The sequence below is a fragment of the Macaca nemestrina genome, chromosome 4 (assembly GCF_043159975.1).
Source record: "Macaca nemestrina isolate mMacNem1 chromosome 4, mMacNem.hap1, whole genome shotgun sequence".
NCBI lineage: Eukaryota > Metazoa > Chordata > Mammalia > Primates > Cercopithecidae > Macaca > Macaca nemestrina.
In genome coordinates, this window is record NC_092128.1 from 75,364,195 (window position 1) to 75,380,513 (window position 16,319).

General features: G+C 41.4%; 1 protein-coding gene across 6 annotated transcripts in view; it reads left to right on the top strand.

The window, feature by feature from the left end:
- Window positions 1-16,319, top strand: part of LOC105475542 (dynein cytoplasmic 1 intermediate chain 1) — a 319,181-nt gene that overhangs the window by 4,823 nt on the left and 298,039 nt on the right. The gene's annotated exons all lie outside the window — the stretch shown is intronic.

The window sequence follows — 16,319 nt, forward strand, 5'->3', positions numbered from 1 at the left end:
AACTTTAATCATTGCAAAGATGAATTTTCTTTAAGGCTGTTCTGTCCTCTCGGGCTTCCGTGATATAGCAGCTGTGTCATGATCCGGAACACTGACTCGCTCCTAAATCCTGGGAGGGCCGCTGCTTGCCAGATGACTTACGTGCTCTTTAGTTTTCAATTCATATCGGTCTTGAAATCCTCTTAAGCAGCTGTTCTTGCTTCCAAATTATTACTTACGCCCTAACAGTTTTCCACTTACCTATATTCTTGCTATGATCGAGAACAACCCACTGTTTCATTTTGGGGTACAGAACAGCTGATGCCATCAATGTGGCAAACACACAAAGCAGAAATTTCAGTCAGAGTTGAGGGCGTTCATAATAAAAATAATGAATCTCAAGCACTATAGAGGATGATTGTACTTGATCAACAGACCTGCCTGGTAACAGTTCCAGTGTGCTTCATTATGCTTTAACTCAGTGCTCTTCCAACATTTTTTTTTCTCTTTTATAATCCCTCAAGAATTTAAAAAAATTCTGCAGCTCCGTCATCTCCACACATTTTAGGTTACATCTAATGCTTTTCATCATAAATTTATAGAATCACAATTAATGTGATTTTCAGAATGTTGTAAACTTTGACAGTTAAAAATAAAACCGTGACATCGTTCTTTGAATCCAATTAAAATCTAAATACCAACTTCAATTTAAAATGTATGGGAAGAAGCTCTTTTCACAAAGGGATGTTTTTATATCTTGCAGTTAAGCACCACAGTAAGATTTGGGATTTCCTGGAGTTTTGTTTGTTTGTTTAGTTTATATTTGTCTTTAAAGTTAATATGGCAGAAGGCATTTTGTGAAAATGGAGATGGGAAAAGAGGCCCCGAATAATTCTACAACCATGGGCACATTCTCTGGTAGACAGTTTTAGGAAAGCATACAGGCAGAAGCTGCGGATCTGGAAATTAATGTCATTAACTTTTCCCTTGCCTGCAGGCTCTTTAGAAAGCCTCTGTGGAGGCCAGGGGTATGCAGATGCCAGTTTGAAGATTGAACGTTTATCTAGCACAGGTGCTGTGTGTTATGGGGTCAGTGTGGCACAGCTACTGGTAGTCAGGCCCATTGCCTTCTCTGTATGGGACTCAAATTAGAGGTGAGTAGGGCCAGAAGGAGCTGCACAGAGGCTGGTCCCATTTTCTGCTCTCAAGTAGAGGTGACGGGATAGCTGTCTTTCATCTTCTATTTAATGATTTTCAGTACAAGATGGGCTCATTCCAGTGCTTTCTTTTCTTTTTAGTTTTATTTATTTATTTACAAACAGGGTCTTACTCTGTTGCTTAGGCTGGAGTGCAGTGGCATGATCATAACTCACTGCAACTCCAACTCCTGGGCTCAAGCGATTCTCCCAACTCATCCTTCCAAGTAACTGGGACTACAGGCATGTCCCACCACACTAGCTAGTTAATTTTTGTTTTTAATAGGGATGGAGTCTTGCTGTGTTGCCCAGGCTGGTCTTGAACTTGTGGCTTCCAGCAGTCCTCCCTCGGCCTTCTAAGTGTTGGGATTACAGGCATGAACCACTGCACCTGGCCCCAGTAAATTTTTAGATCAGTGGTTCTTAGCCAGGAGCAATTGTCTTCTCCAGGGGATATTTGGCAATGTCTGGAGACTTTTTTTATTATCTCAACTGGGGAGAAGGGCTGGCATCTAGTGGGTAGAGGTTGGGACGACTGCTGAACATGCCACAAAGCACAAGACAGCCTCCACAACAAAGAATTATCTGACCCAAAATGTCAATGATGCCGAGGTTATGAAACTCTGCTTTAGAAGTTCTAGTTTTCTCATCGAAATCTTCCCTGTTTAATAATTTAAGTCAATTTTTTTGGTCTTTACAAGATAGTAAAAAGCGCAACATCTAAGAGCATGTAAGAGGCAGCATAAAGTAATGAGACGAAGAGGTCAGACATCGCACTTACTGCCTGTGTGAGCCTCAGTTTCTTCATCTGTAAAATGGGGACAATGATGCCTGGCTTGCAGAGTTATTGTGAGGATCGCAGACAATGAGTGTACAGGTCCTAGCACATGGTACATGCTAAATACATGGATGATTCTTTTTATTATCAAACAACAATTATGTCACTCTCTAGTTTATCTGGGATGTGTGTGATCTTGCCTTCCTTTGAACCAAGGGTATGCTTTATTTTTTTAAAACAAAAAATTGTCTTGATTTAAATTTACTCATTGACATACGTCTTTCTCCTAGACTTTAGGCTCCTTCAGACATCATTGTGTCTTCCAGCAGAGAACTTTACACATGGTGAATACTCAACAAGCTTTTGTTGACCTGAAATATTAGCCAGAATAAATCCTACTTAATATTCCTTTTCTTTTAAGACTGAGTTCTTTTTCCCCTTGGAGCATTTTAATGTGTTTAGTAAAAACATTCACTTCCCGAAATGTAGCACCCATTGTGTGTCTGTGCCCAAGATGAATGTGTGTTTGGTAATGCTTAGAATCCTGGAAGCCTTGCCTTCCTGAATCGGGATCATGCAGAGCATTTCTGCTGGGGGAAGGGGAGTCTTAAGGAGGACGATATTTCATTGAAGAAATGACAGGCAGCATGGTTTGAATCTGGTGTTTTCCTTTTTGAACCCCTTAGGCTAATCCTTTTGGTCTGGCTTTGGTCTGACACTGTCCAGTGAGCAGTCCAGTACACTGGCTTCTTTCTGGTAGAAGGGACATTTTGATTCCTTACCAGGTTTATATTTTATTCTAATGTCCAGAGTGAAGCCAAGTAACGAGTATATTTTCATTGAATAAATGAAATATTCATTCACTCGGATGAATAAATGATGACACAACATTATACATCCTTTGCCTACAATCACTTTCCCTTTTTTTTTTTGAGACAGAGTCTCGCTCTGTCGCCCAGGCTGGAGTGCAGTGGTGTGATCTCGGCTCACTGTAAGCTCTGCCTCCTGGGTTCATGCCATTCTCCTGCCTCACCCTCCTGAGTAGCTGGGACTACAGGTGCCTGCCACCACGCCCAGCTAATTTTTTGTATTTTTAGTAGAGACAGGGTTTCACCATGTTAGCCAGGTTGGTCTTGATCTCCTGACCTCGTGATCGGCCCACTTCTGTCTCCCAAAGTGCTGGGATTACAGGTGTAAGCCACCATGCCTGACCTCACTTTCCCGTTTAGAATACATGCTAGATTGTCTACTCTGACCTGAAATAGTACACATTTCTTTGTCAAGATGAAGACTTCACTCATTGAAATGGAATGAAGTCCTCTCCTTCTGAATGCAGTTTTAGATACTATAGCACACCATGTGGAAGCCTCTACATGTTTATCAAGTTGTTGAATATTAAAAGGAGCCTGAGTGCAGGGGATGACCCTGAGACTCTGTCTCAGAACCAACTTGTGGAATGTCAGTTGGTGGGTTTGGATGACGGAAAGGGAAGCAGGCCCTGTGGGGAATGTGTGTTTTGACACAATGTCCCCTTTTAAAATGACGGTGCGTCTCCTGTTTCACCATCTGCCCGTTAGTATCAATATAGCAAGAGGTTGTGGTAATTGGTGTGTATTTTGTGGAAGAAAGAATAACAAAAGAAAAAAAAAAAAAACCTTTCTCTGCCTGTTTCCTTGAAAAGTGTGACTTTGTTCACTTTCAGAAGGTATAGGTTACAGCTGATTCGGAAAGAGGATCCTCCCTCTTTGAATGCCTTCAGGCTTAGAGGAAAATGAGAATCTATTTGGGTAAGTTAAAAATGCCAAACTAAATCTCCCAATGCAAATACGGACCACCCAGGGACGTTGTAAAAGGCCAGATTTGGGGGTTTGAATATTTACACATTTTCTTGCCTCCTATTTTAAGCTTTTTAATATTTGTCAAATGCTGCTGAAAAGTAATTGGCATATCAAGCAAGGGTGAAATCCCATATCTTATGCCAGAGAATTTAAAGCCAGGGGAACTGTGCTCATTTCCCTTGAGAATCCCTTGTTTTTAAAATGAAGAAATGTGAGTTCAAAAAATTCTAAGACAGTAAATTAGAGACTTTAAAGTAGATAGAAAAGTTGATTACAAAACTATTGTTGAGGAGGAGGAAGATATACTCTCTTTGAGTGCTCCCTTTTCCTGGTGTAGTCTGCCCTGACTGAGCCATTTTTCTTGGTAAATTGGGCGAAAGTTTCTTTTTGACGGTGGGTCAGGGTACTGGAAACATCACCCTATAACATTGTCAACACCACCGCTACCTTCCCAAACGCCGGAAGGGCAGATCTGGGCAGCACATGGAAAAAGTGTTTTCTAAACTCCCTGGAGGAAAATACAGAAAGTTACTTTAACAACCCGGGCGCATGCTCTGGAGACTGTGTGGTTTTTAATGACATTTAGTACTTTCTTCTTCTTTACACCCTCCTCGTGGGGCATACCACAGCACTTTAAGTTGGAGATTGTAAAGGAGGGGTGCTTGAAGATGTCAACGCTGTCAAGGAAGGTGAAAAGTAACAAGAATTCTGACTCATTGGAGTGGATTTGATCAGGCTAGACCGTGTCATGATGCAGTAACAAATAAGTGCCAAACCTCAGTGGAGTAACACAGCAAAAAAATTTTTCTTGGCCATGTTACATGTCCAGTGTGGGTCAACAAGGGGCTGTGTTCATCATGTTCACTCAGAGGCCCATGCTGCATGAGGCTTCATCTTGATATATGCTACTACAATCCCTGTGGTAGATTGCATACTGCATATTAAACCTCCTGGAAGTGACATATGACACCTCTACTCATGTTTCATTAGCCAAAATCAGTTGGGCGGCCATGCCTGACTACAATGGCGTCCTTAAGTGTAGTCCTACGGGAGGGGAACTGGAATTTTTGTAATAAACTCAAATAACTGTGGAAGGGAGGGACTTACATGAGGTCTGCCTATTCCTGCTAATAACTACAGTCTCTATGGGGCACCCCTAGGGACACCGATTGATATGTAACCACATATGTAGTGGTTTCAGCGACCACCTCTACAAGTGAATTGGGAGAGTTTCCTGAGCCTTTTGTGGGACTGGCAACAGGGGTCACTCATTTGCTCAGCCACTGCATGCTCAAACCCTGTATGGGATGGGGAGCATGCAGACAGGCAGGTGCAGGAGCCAGGAAGAATGCTTTTGGGCCCCAGCCCCGTGGTAGCATGGAGGGATGTGTTATAATTAATGCTGTTTTAGCAGTTAATGTCTGTGGATGGCTAAGTATTAAACCAGCTTGTGGAGAGTCAGGGTGACAGCCTTTTACACCGTGCCCTCTTGATACCTGCATCCTTGTCTGGCGTCCAGGAAGAATCAGACATGGACTTGAAGGACGGTGAACACAGTGGTTTTATTGAGTGGTGGAGGTTGCTCTCAGTGGGATGGATGGGCAGCTGGAAAGGGGATGGAGTGGGAAGATGATCTTACCCTGGAGTTCAGCCATCCTGTGGCCAATCACCTCTCTGACCTTCCCCAGCCGAACTCCTCTCGATGTTCAGATGCCCCTTCTCTTCTCTCCTTCTCTGCCACTCCTTTCTGCTGCTCTGCCACTCTTCTGCTCATAGATCTTGGGGTTTGGGGTTTTTGTGGGTACAGGATGGGGGCGTGGCAGGCCAGAGTGATTTTAGAAAAGGCGACATTTGTACATGAAAACAGAAATGCCTGTTCCCATTTAGGGCCATGGGTTTCCAGGCTTGAGGGTGGAGCCTTTGCTGGGGAACCACCTTCTTCTACCCAGTATTTCCTTGCTTCCTGTCCGTATCACTAACACCTGAACGAATGCCCATTAAAATGTAAAATGCATTTGCATGATTTTAGCATCATAAGGAATAACAGGTTCCCCAAAAACTGAGCTTACAAATATTGATCTTACTGATAATAAAGGAAATATATATGGGGTGAAAATTAGCTTCCTTCAGTAGTTGTTCAATTATAGTCAAGAATATTCATTTAGAACTTATGGAATGCAAGCCCTGAGTAAGACTGAGTGCTTGGTGGGCACATAAAAATGAAGAAAGTACAGATCGTAGGGGCCAATGTCTAATGGGGGAAAAATAGAATAACTTATTACCTACAATGTGGTTATATGTTATCACATATCAAATGATTATCACATATGTTAAAATGGGATAAATGCCTCAGAGATATAACAAAGTACAATGGGGATTCAAATAAGGGGAGTGATTAATAATTAAGTAATCTCTTCTTTCAATTTGCATACTGACCAGACATCAGTGTTACCCAGACAAAAACATTTCAATTAATGTTTTACATTCATCCTCCTCTTTTGTTTTTGGACCTGATTTGATCACAGAAAAAATTAAAACAGTGATTATGATTAAGAGGTAGTATAAGAGCATGACCTCTGGAAATAAGATTCAAAGCTGAGTTTCACCATTTACGAGCTATGCAATCTTGACAAGTTACTTTGCTTGCGTGTACCTAATTTTCTTCATCTGTAAAATAGGATTCATAATAATAGCATCCACTTCCTAGTGTTGTGCTGTGATTTGAAAGAATAAATCCTACTTAATTTTCCGTTTCTTACAGGATTTAATTTTTTCCCCTTGGATCATTTCAATATGCTTAGTACAAACATTGACTTCCTGAAATGTACCACCTCTTGGGTGTCTGGGCCCCAAATGGATGTGGGCTTAGTAATTCCTGGGATTCTGGAAGGCTTGCCTTCCTGAATTTGGGTCGTGGGAGTGTTTCAGGGTCAGATGTTCAGTCAGTATTTTCCCTAGTCTAAGAGGCAACCATATAGTCTAGAGAGCTCTAGAGTGTCAATCTGGCTTCTATTCTGATAGATCTGGTAATTCAGGTCTATTGGAGGTACATTTCCTAGCTCCCCTATTCCCACCCCAGCACTTCAAATTCATGTTAAATTAAATTAAAATTTAATGTGGTATAAATAAATTGTGACTGAATCATGGAGGCATTCTACTTGTTTGATTCCAGAACGTTAAAAGGTCCATGTGCTTGGGACCAGTGCCATAGCAAAGGATTGACGAGCTAGAGTCTGGGTACGATGGAGGGGAGCCTGTGAGGCTCATCTTGGTAGATGCTCACCTTCTCTCTCCTCTGTTTTTTCTTTGCCTCCCCCACCCACTCCTTGAATGCAAAGTGGGGGCAACTTGAGGTGACGCTGCAGAGCTTGTGGGCTGTAAGTGGGCGAAGGGGTGGGCGTGAAGACTGTCTTTGGCAAATAGCTTTGAGGACACTTATCTGCTGTAGCCCAAACTTCTTGTAAAAAACAGAGTTAATATCCATGTAATAGAGAACCCTTGATTGGTTCAAGCTGTTCAAAAAATGGACTGGGCTGTCTGTGAGGTAGTGAGTTCCCAATGCCTAGGGAAGTTCAAGCATGTCACTTCCTGTGAACATTGTCTGTGAACAGACTTATCAGTGAGAGGTCAGAGAAGCTCTGGTAATTTCTACATAATTTTCCTCAAAATTTAAGAATCTCTGATCCTTTGTAATGAGACAGAGCTTTGTATTATTCTTTCTTTTGGCCAGGTTCTGCCATTCACTTGGGGCCAGCATAAACAAGGGGGCAGGTGCCAAATTGGGAAAATGTAACAACTTTTGCCTATTTCCTTTCCATAGCACTGTTTAAATTGTAACATTCATTCATTTGTGCCTTCAACAAACATTGATAAATTCTTCCTGCCAGACAATGGGAGGGCTGTAGTAACTTCAGGGAGTTTAACAACCAGTGACAACCATTAAAAACAAATAAGAGGTCTGGAGCAGTGGCTCATGCTGTAATCCCAGGCTGAGGCGGGTAGATTGTTTGAGCTCAGGAGTTCGAGACTAGCCTGGACAACATGGTAAAACCCCGTCTCTATCAAAAAATACAAAAAATTAGCCAGGCGTGGTGATGTGCATCTGTGGTCCCAGCTACTCGGGAGGCTGAGGTGGGAGGATCACTTGAGTCTGGGAGGCAGAGGTTGCAGTGAGCCAAGATCGCACCACTGCACTCCAGCCTGGGCAACACAGTGAGACTGTATCACAAACAAACAAACAAACAAACAAGCAAAAACCAAGAAATGTTGCTAACTTAATTCCAAATTGACCAAGCCACCATGCATTTGATGACTCATTCTTTCACCAAATCCTTTATTCATTCATTCACTCAGTAATCTCCTAATGTACTCTGATGGTTTTTTATAATCTGATCCTCCTTCCCCAAAACAGAGAGTAGACAAATATGTCATTTCAAAGTTATATTCCAGAAACCCCAATACCATATACATATATATTGTATATAATTAACAAAATCTATGCCTTCATTGAAGCTTAATATATATATAAATATATGTATTGCAAATGCTAAGATATCTATTTTGGACACTTAATTTCTCACTCTTTCATTCTATACAGCAAAAGTGTGATATGAAAGAAAAGTGTTAATTCCAGTAGTTTGCCTTGATTAGCAGATTTAAATAGACCGAATTAGTTTAACATGGAAATTCTTGATGTTTTTTCAAGACTCTTACGTGTTCTAAAAATAAATCACTTTCTTCTGAAGCAGGGCAGGACCAAAGGGCAGAAAAAAATAGTGCTGGGTCAGTTATGTCCTGAGAGTGTGGCACCAAACATTCCCCTTTCCAACTTGTTCCCCATTGCGCCCCTGCCACCTCAAACCCATTCGACTATATGCTACCGTCCCATTGAACTGTGCTATTCCCCAAACATCGGCCACTTCCATAGGAAATGATCCCCAGTTCCCATCCTACTCACATGTCAATGTCTGGCTCTCAGTGCTCCTCCTTTAGGAAGCCCTCTTTGTGCTCCAGTTCTTGCAAGCACTCCTTAGTACGTTATACCTTTATCACACATGTATCCCATTTCCCCTGCAATGTTGTTAGTGTTTTCAGACCCTCCCATATTACATGCTTTTTGAGACAGACTCTATACTGATGATTTGTGTAAGTCCCACGGTACCCAGAACAGCACTGTATGCTTTGTAGGGGCTCAGTAAAAAGACCCATTATACTGAATTAACATAAAGATAAATTTAGCATCGTGGAGCCAACTACTTAGGCTTCCTGACTCTTGGCAAATTAAAAATTTTGGTTGACTAGTGTGCTTCTCCCTACTTTAGAAACATATGGAGGACCTTGCTCAGAAGCCCAAGGTAGTCTTCCCATTTCCTTCCATCAAGGTAAATCATCCCAGCGTCCTTCCCTTGGCCCCACCACTCCATTCCTGCAAAGAGTCACTGCGCAGCAGGGACTGGAGCAGTGGGGAGAAATGTGCTCTGATCTGCTAAAGGAATTTGGGGTTATGTGACTATATATGGACATGTGTGTGGGTACATGCTCATGTGCTGAAAATAACCCGGTGACACTCTTGAGCATCAACATTCTTACCTGTAGTCAGCTATCATGTTGCAGCTGATGAGGACCAGCAGTTAGCTATATAGATAGGCAGAATTAAGGTCTAAGTCTTAGTTTTGAGAGTCTAGATGTTAGATTGTTTTTAGATAGCCCACATTCTCTAGCAACTTACTGATGGACAAACATACAACCCAATGTAAATACATGTTATATGTTAGGTCCCCAACATAAAATGCCAGCTTACTAACTTTGCCAAGAAAAACCTAACTTCCCACTGAATCAAATGCCCTTGTTTATAGGTCAGTGTTCTGAACTCTTCTGAGAACTTGAGTTTCTGGGCCCTTGGTTTGGGATAGGCATGGCTGGGACAGGACTAGTGTGAGGTTATTAAGGATAATCTTAAAGACTGAGTCTAGAGGTAACCTGGGCATTGAAAAATCAAGCAGGTGGTCCAATTATGTTACTACATTCAAAAGAGCTGGGAAGGGAGGCAGAATCTAGGTGTGGCAATAATATAGCAATTGAGGGCACCAAAAGAAAGCAAAAGGGTTGAGAGGGAAGGTGGGGAAATAGATCTAGGGGAATCCTAAAGCCAATGGAGCATTGACACTTTTTATAGAACATAAGGCTAGGAACAGGAAAAGGAGTTCACTCAGACACGTTTTTTGAAGCCAAATTTGTTCATTCAGCAAATATTGATTATCTACTCTGATCAGTCGCTATCCTTAGTATTGACAATACATCAGTGAACAATATGAACAAAATCTATGCCTTCATTGGAGCTTAACTTCTAAAAGGAGAGACAAACAACAAAAAATACTTAAACATTAAGTCTAACATAGGTAATGAAGAAAAACTTAAGGCAGCAGAAAAGATGGCAATGCAGGGACAGTGGGAGGGGAATAGTTTGCTATTTTAAATAGAATTGTCAAGTAAGACCTCAATGAGATGAAATTTGGACTAAGTATTGAAGAAGCAAGCCATTCAGATATGTAGGGGAAAATGCATAACAGGCAGAGGGAATAGGAGATGCCAAGACCCTGAGGTGGGCGTGTACCTGATGTGTTTGAGGAACAGTTAGTAGGCCGGCGTGTCTAGGGATGAGATCAGGAAAGTAATAGGGTTGTGTTATGTAGGGCCATGGAGGTCATTATAAGGAATTTGGCTTTTACTCTGAAATGGGAGCTATTGGAGAACTTTTTGCAGAGAAGTAACACGACTTGACTTGTGTTTTAATAAATTACTGTAGCAGCTGTGTGGAATGGGCTGCAAGGGAGGCCAAAGATAGAAATGAGGAGACCCATTAGGGGGCTCTTGCAGAAATATGGATGACAGACGATGGTGGTTTAGACAGGGTGGTAGCAGGGGAGGTGGTGAAAAGTGGACAGATCCTGGAAATGTTTGGAAGGAAGAGATAATTTGCTGATAGATTGGATGTGGAGTTCGATGGAAAGGGAAATCAGGAATGGCTCCAAGACTTTTGGCCTGAGTAGCTGGAAGCAGTTGCCTTTGATTGACGTGAAGAAGATCAAAAGCTGGATGCACATGAAGCCAGAGTCCAGGGAACAGTTGTCACAGCTAGTGCTTCACGGTGGCGTGCTGGCACCATTGAGGTGACTCTCCTACCAGACACACAGGAAGGGTGATGTGAGTTGGTCAGGGCGATGACAGTTGGTCAGGGCGCCTTTTCCCTGCACACACTGGGGAAAACCTGAAAACTTCATGCCCTTTTTGTACGGTTTAAGACTCTGTTCTCCTTCTATTGTAATAGGTTTTGCAGTTGATTACCACTAATTATGTGGTAGTGGAGAAATCAATTTTATGTCTCCACTCTGCTACTTCCCAAGTCTGTGATTGGGTGGGAAAGGTATAATTGCAGTACCATTCAATAAAGAATGTTCTGAAATATGGGGCAACCTGACAGGTAGAAAAGGAGATAGATGTATTCATGTAAATTACTACATACTTTGGATATTTTGTGACTCCTTAGCATGCATGGTCTTGAAAATTGAGATATAATTCTTCCTCCATTTTAATTCTTTCTTTCAGAATTGGTTTTCTTTAAAAGCTAATGTATACATGCCTGCATGCTATTTTCACTCATGGTGACAGATGGTTGAAACAGACTCTAGCTACATTTTTTAAAAAGTCTTGAATTTAAAAAAAATACACATGAGTATCAGAAGGGTTTAAGCCTTTTAGAGCTGGTTGAGAAATCTGCTCTGAATGCTGCTTCATACCACTGAGTTATCCATTCGTGTACAAAATGCTGTGTGCTGGGCCAGGGTAGGGAATTTGCAGCCAAGCTTTTCAGAAGGGTATTTGCTTTCTAAAAGGTTGTGCTGATGGGGCAAATAGCAAATATCCAAATCCTAGAGTGACATTCAGCATTTGTGTTGACGTGGTCTGCAGGGAATATGTGATGGTCCTGCATTTCAGGCAGTATTGATTTTCTACTCTTATCTGCATATTAAGGTAGCTGGAAAAGTTGATTAGTCTTTCAAGAACACCCACTTTGATGTGTTTGTACTTTGGGGTATTGAGGGACTTATTTTACGTTTTTTCTCTTTAATTGTCTGGTAGATTTAAACAAATAGAGTGGAGTTTGCTTTGGTCATTCTGTGATACAGCTTTCCTGCCAGTGCTCTGTGAATGGATCACAGGTTCCATGTATACCCAATATTAATTTCTTGGCAGCCCTCAGGGTAGTCAGAGCCTGGTAAGTCTCCTGTGGTAGTGAACACCTTTCTCTGTTCACCCTAACATACCTTGCAAATGTCATCATGCTCTGTGGGTGTCATAACATGCAAAATGTTGGCTGAGAAAGGATAAAGGTAGAGATAAATTTAGAATTAAAAAATTTTCAGTTTAAGAATTGATGTAGCTCAATATATTTCAAAAGTTTAACTGCAACTAACAATTATAAACAATATGTGTATGTAACTATATGTGTCCAAAACAAGTTTCTTACCATGTGCAGTACATTCTAATAATTATAATCTGTTACATCACAAAAATTGCTGCCTTTGACCACTGACTTGATTTTATAACTCACCGGTGGGTTGCAACCCATGTTTTAAAAGGCTGGTGTAGAGTGAATTACACACTAGGAATTAATTATCTGGTCTTGTGCTTGCTCACATCCTTCTATGTTTCCCTCCTGTGTACAGAGAAGTTCAGACCCCTTTAAAGCATGGCGTAGCCAACCTTTGGCTATAGGGTGACCAAGTTGGCTAGGTTTGCCTGGGACTTTCCTTGTTCTAGCACTGTACATCCTGTGTCTTGTGTACCTCTGTATTTCTGTGCAAACTAAGATGGTTGGTCACTCAGTCTTTGGAATCTGGTCTCTGACTGCCTTCCCAGTCTCCACTCTGTTTTGTACTCAGTGTTCCATCCGTATCCCATTACTTGTCCCACAAACTGGTCATTCTTCTTACCTCCCACCTTTGTCCATGCTTCCCCCTCTGCCTGGGATGCACCACTCAGCTGTGCCTTCCTCAGGTCTGGTCTTCCTCCATTCTGGTTTGTTGAGTCACCTACTCTTTGGAAACCTTCTTTCACTGCTTTCTTGTGAGCAAGGTGGTAACCACAGACTACATTGGCTTATGGAATCTTTAGTAACTCTGTGTTTTCCTCAGCTGTCATATTCATTATCGTCTGTTGAACAGACATTAGAAGGAAAACTGCTGACATAAAGTGGGTGACTATGGCGAAGAAAGAATACAAGATAAGTAGAACAAATCAATAGAGATGATATGGCCAACAGAGTGGGGCAAGAGAAGATGCAAAAAACGTAACTACAGGCTTATGCAGTGGCTAAGTGGCTAAGAGCATGGTGTGCTGTGGAGACTTGAATCCTGGATCTTCACATGCCACAGTTGTTTGCTTTGGTTGTGAGGATAGAGTATTACCTTAGAAGCCTCTTCTCTGCATGTGCTTTTCCACTCATCATGACCCCAACAGGGATTGGTGGTCCTTAAAATTAGGTAGCCTTAATTACGAATTCATACATATTTTGTAGTGAATTTGAGAGAGAATTAAGTGATCTTAAGATGTGGAGATATTCTTAATTTATAGTTTTAGAAGATTGGAATAAATTGATTTTTTGTGAGCATGTGTATTGCTGATTTATTTTGGGAAAATCTAATTTTACTTTATTATCTGAATTAAATAATATTTAAATTAATTATTGACATTAAAATTATTCCTTTCTTCATTGTGATTAATGTATCTTGATTGAAATTTCCTTTAGCATGGTAGTTTAAATTTGTGCTCACGTAGGGGTTGCAAAAACAGCTGGGTGGCTTGAATTTGCCTGCATCCTCTATCGAGAGAGAGTGCCCACTTCAGGCAGGCCTACTGGCCTATGCTGTCTTGATTTAACTTTGTTGCACAGAGAATCTGGCTCCTTTATAATACAGCAGGCCCAAGAACTCAGAGTCAAAGCTAAAGCTAGTCATGTCTAAAGATTTGCTTGTTATCAGTTATTTTAAGGATCAGTCTGCCAGGTTACCTGAGAGTAGTTTATTTTTAGACATGTTCATTTATCATCTTAGCAACTCAGAGAAAACAGCTCCAAGTGCAATAGATGGCTCTGTTCTAAATCATAGATTATTTTTACATCACTGTTAAAGAGAAAGTCCAACCAGCAACATGATAATTTATCCTCAAGGAATTTGGGGCAATAAATTCAAGACTGCTGAATTTATTGGTTGAGATCAACAATAGAGACTGTCAATTATAAATTAATGGATTTTGCTACATAATCCTTTTAGAGTCAGAAAACAGAGATTAAAAATGTAAATCAGGCAGGAAAAATTATATCAATGGATATATAATGGTAGTGAGTTAGTAAAAGATAGTTGAATGGATGAGGCAATGTTAGGAGTATGTGTTTGTTGCACATTTGTACTAATGAGTGAGACAGTCACTCTCCCCCACCATCCCCTATGGGAATAAAGATTTGTTGCATAATGAGGAATAACTTCTCTGATTTTGGTCATTTAAAAGCATAGTATGCTGAGTTAACTTATTGATGATTGGAAAGTTCTCAAAATGTTAGTGAAAATATGGACAATATGGACATAATGTCTCTAATAGTTGTTTAGCAATTCAAGAGACATTTATTGAGCACTCAATGCTAGGCACTACAGATACAGAAGTAAAGTAGTCATGGCCCCTGTCTAAAGAGCTTTAAGTCTAACAGGAGGAGAAAAATCACAGAGTATAGTCATGCACTATGGTACATGTTCCAGCAGAACTACATGCAGGGTACTCTAACAGCAGCAGTGAGGGGTGCATGACCCAGGCTTGTGCTGGGGTTTAGACATGGTACCCCAAAATATGGTACCTTGGCATATTGAATATTTTAAGCTGAAGGAATTTGAGAAATGGCATGTGCAGGAAGGTCTCTCTGACCATCCCTTCCCCTTCTCTGAAGCAAGTCAAAGGACCCTCATGTGAGAGGAAGGGTGCATCCTTATCTCTGAAAACACAGGATACAGAGAGGAATCTGAACAAAGACACCAGGCTATGCTTCCCCCAGTTACTACTCTTAGATAATACTTTTTGGCCAGTCAATTTTTTCCTCACAACTCTTCATTCTTCATGAAGCCTACTACAAAAGCGTTCAAGTTTAACTGTTTCTTTGGGTCTTCATTTCCTTATGAAGCCTCCCATGCCATGTAAAACTTACATTAAATACATTTGTATGATTTTCTCCTTCTAATCTGTCTTTCATTACAGGAGTCTCAGCCAATGAACCTAAGATAAGTAGAAGGAAAAGGTATTTTTCCTTCTCTACACTGGATGCCCTAGGAAGGCTTTCTGGAGGGAATGTGATTGAGTTGAGACAGAAAGATGAATAGGGGACATCAGATTAAACATGGTGAGAAAAACATTTCTGGAACTTGCAAAGGTACAAAGGCAAAAAAATCTCTTGCTATGCACCAGTAAATTGTGAACTAGGGAGTGGAAGGATATATGGATGGAGAGGTGGAAAATAAGAGCATCTTATGTGCCCATGATAAGGAGTTGGGACATATTTTGTAACAGTGTTTTAAACAGTGTTCTGTCACCCAAATCTGATGGTAGTGTACCCATCATCAGATTTGGGTGATAGAAAGCTCACCCTGATACTGCGTGGAGGATGTATCATCAGGGAGCAAGGTTAGCAGAAGAAGATAAGTTAGGAGAGTACTGCAATTGTCAGAAGCAATGATGAAGACTGGCCTTGTGCAACGTGAAAGGACATGGGTCGGAGAGGGCAGGCTGGTAAATATTAGGTGGTCAAATTGGGAGTACTTGAAAATTGGTTGTGGGGTGTGGTGAGGTTGAGGATTTGGGGCTAACCAAGGAAAAGACAAGATGGCAGCATTGCAAAACAGCTTTATTGGGTGGTACTTGGACAGGACCGGATGAGAGGAAGTCTCTCGAAGCAGACCTTCCAAAGACAGCACCATGAGGCCACCACCCAAAGTGGAAGAGGACAAGGGAACTCCCAGGGCAGAAGGGAATGGAAGATGGGGCCTGTGGGTCTAGGTGATGTTGCTTAGCTGCAAGGTGGGGAGTCTCTGGGTCAGAGAGTTCCAAAGAGCAACAGCAGTTTAGAATTATTTCTATAGCCACAGGATTTGTATTATCTATGGCTAGCAGATGTTGGTTGCACACAGAGCCTAAATGGCTAAAAATATGCCTATTTGAACTCTATTTTAAGCGATTGGATGTGTGAGAATTTGTGTTTTATGCCAGTGGGTTATGAGCTAATGGTCCCAGCCTGCTGTGAAGAAATAAACAGCATAGGGACCAATGTCCAGGGGCCATCTTGAACCGATTTATGTAACAGCCAATGTTTACTCAGTGCCTACTGTGTGCCCAATGTGATGCTGAAGAGCCACCATGTGAGTTCCAAAGGAAGCTGTGTGATGCTCTATGGAGGATCCACCCCTTTCCATGTGCTCCTTGGGAATGCTC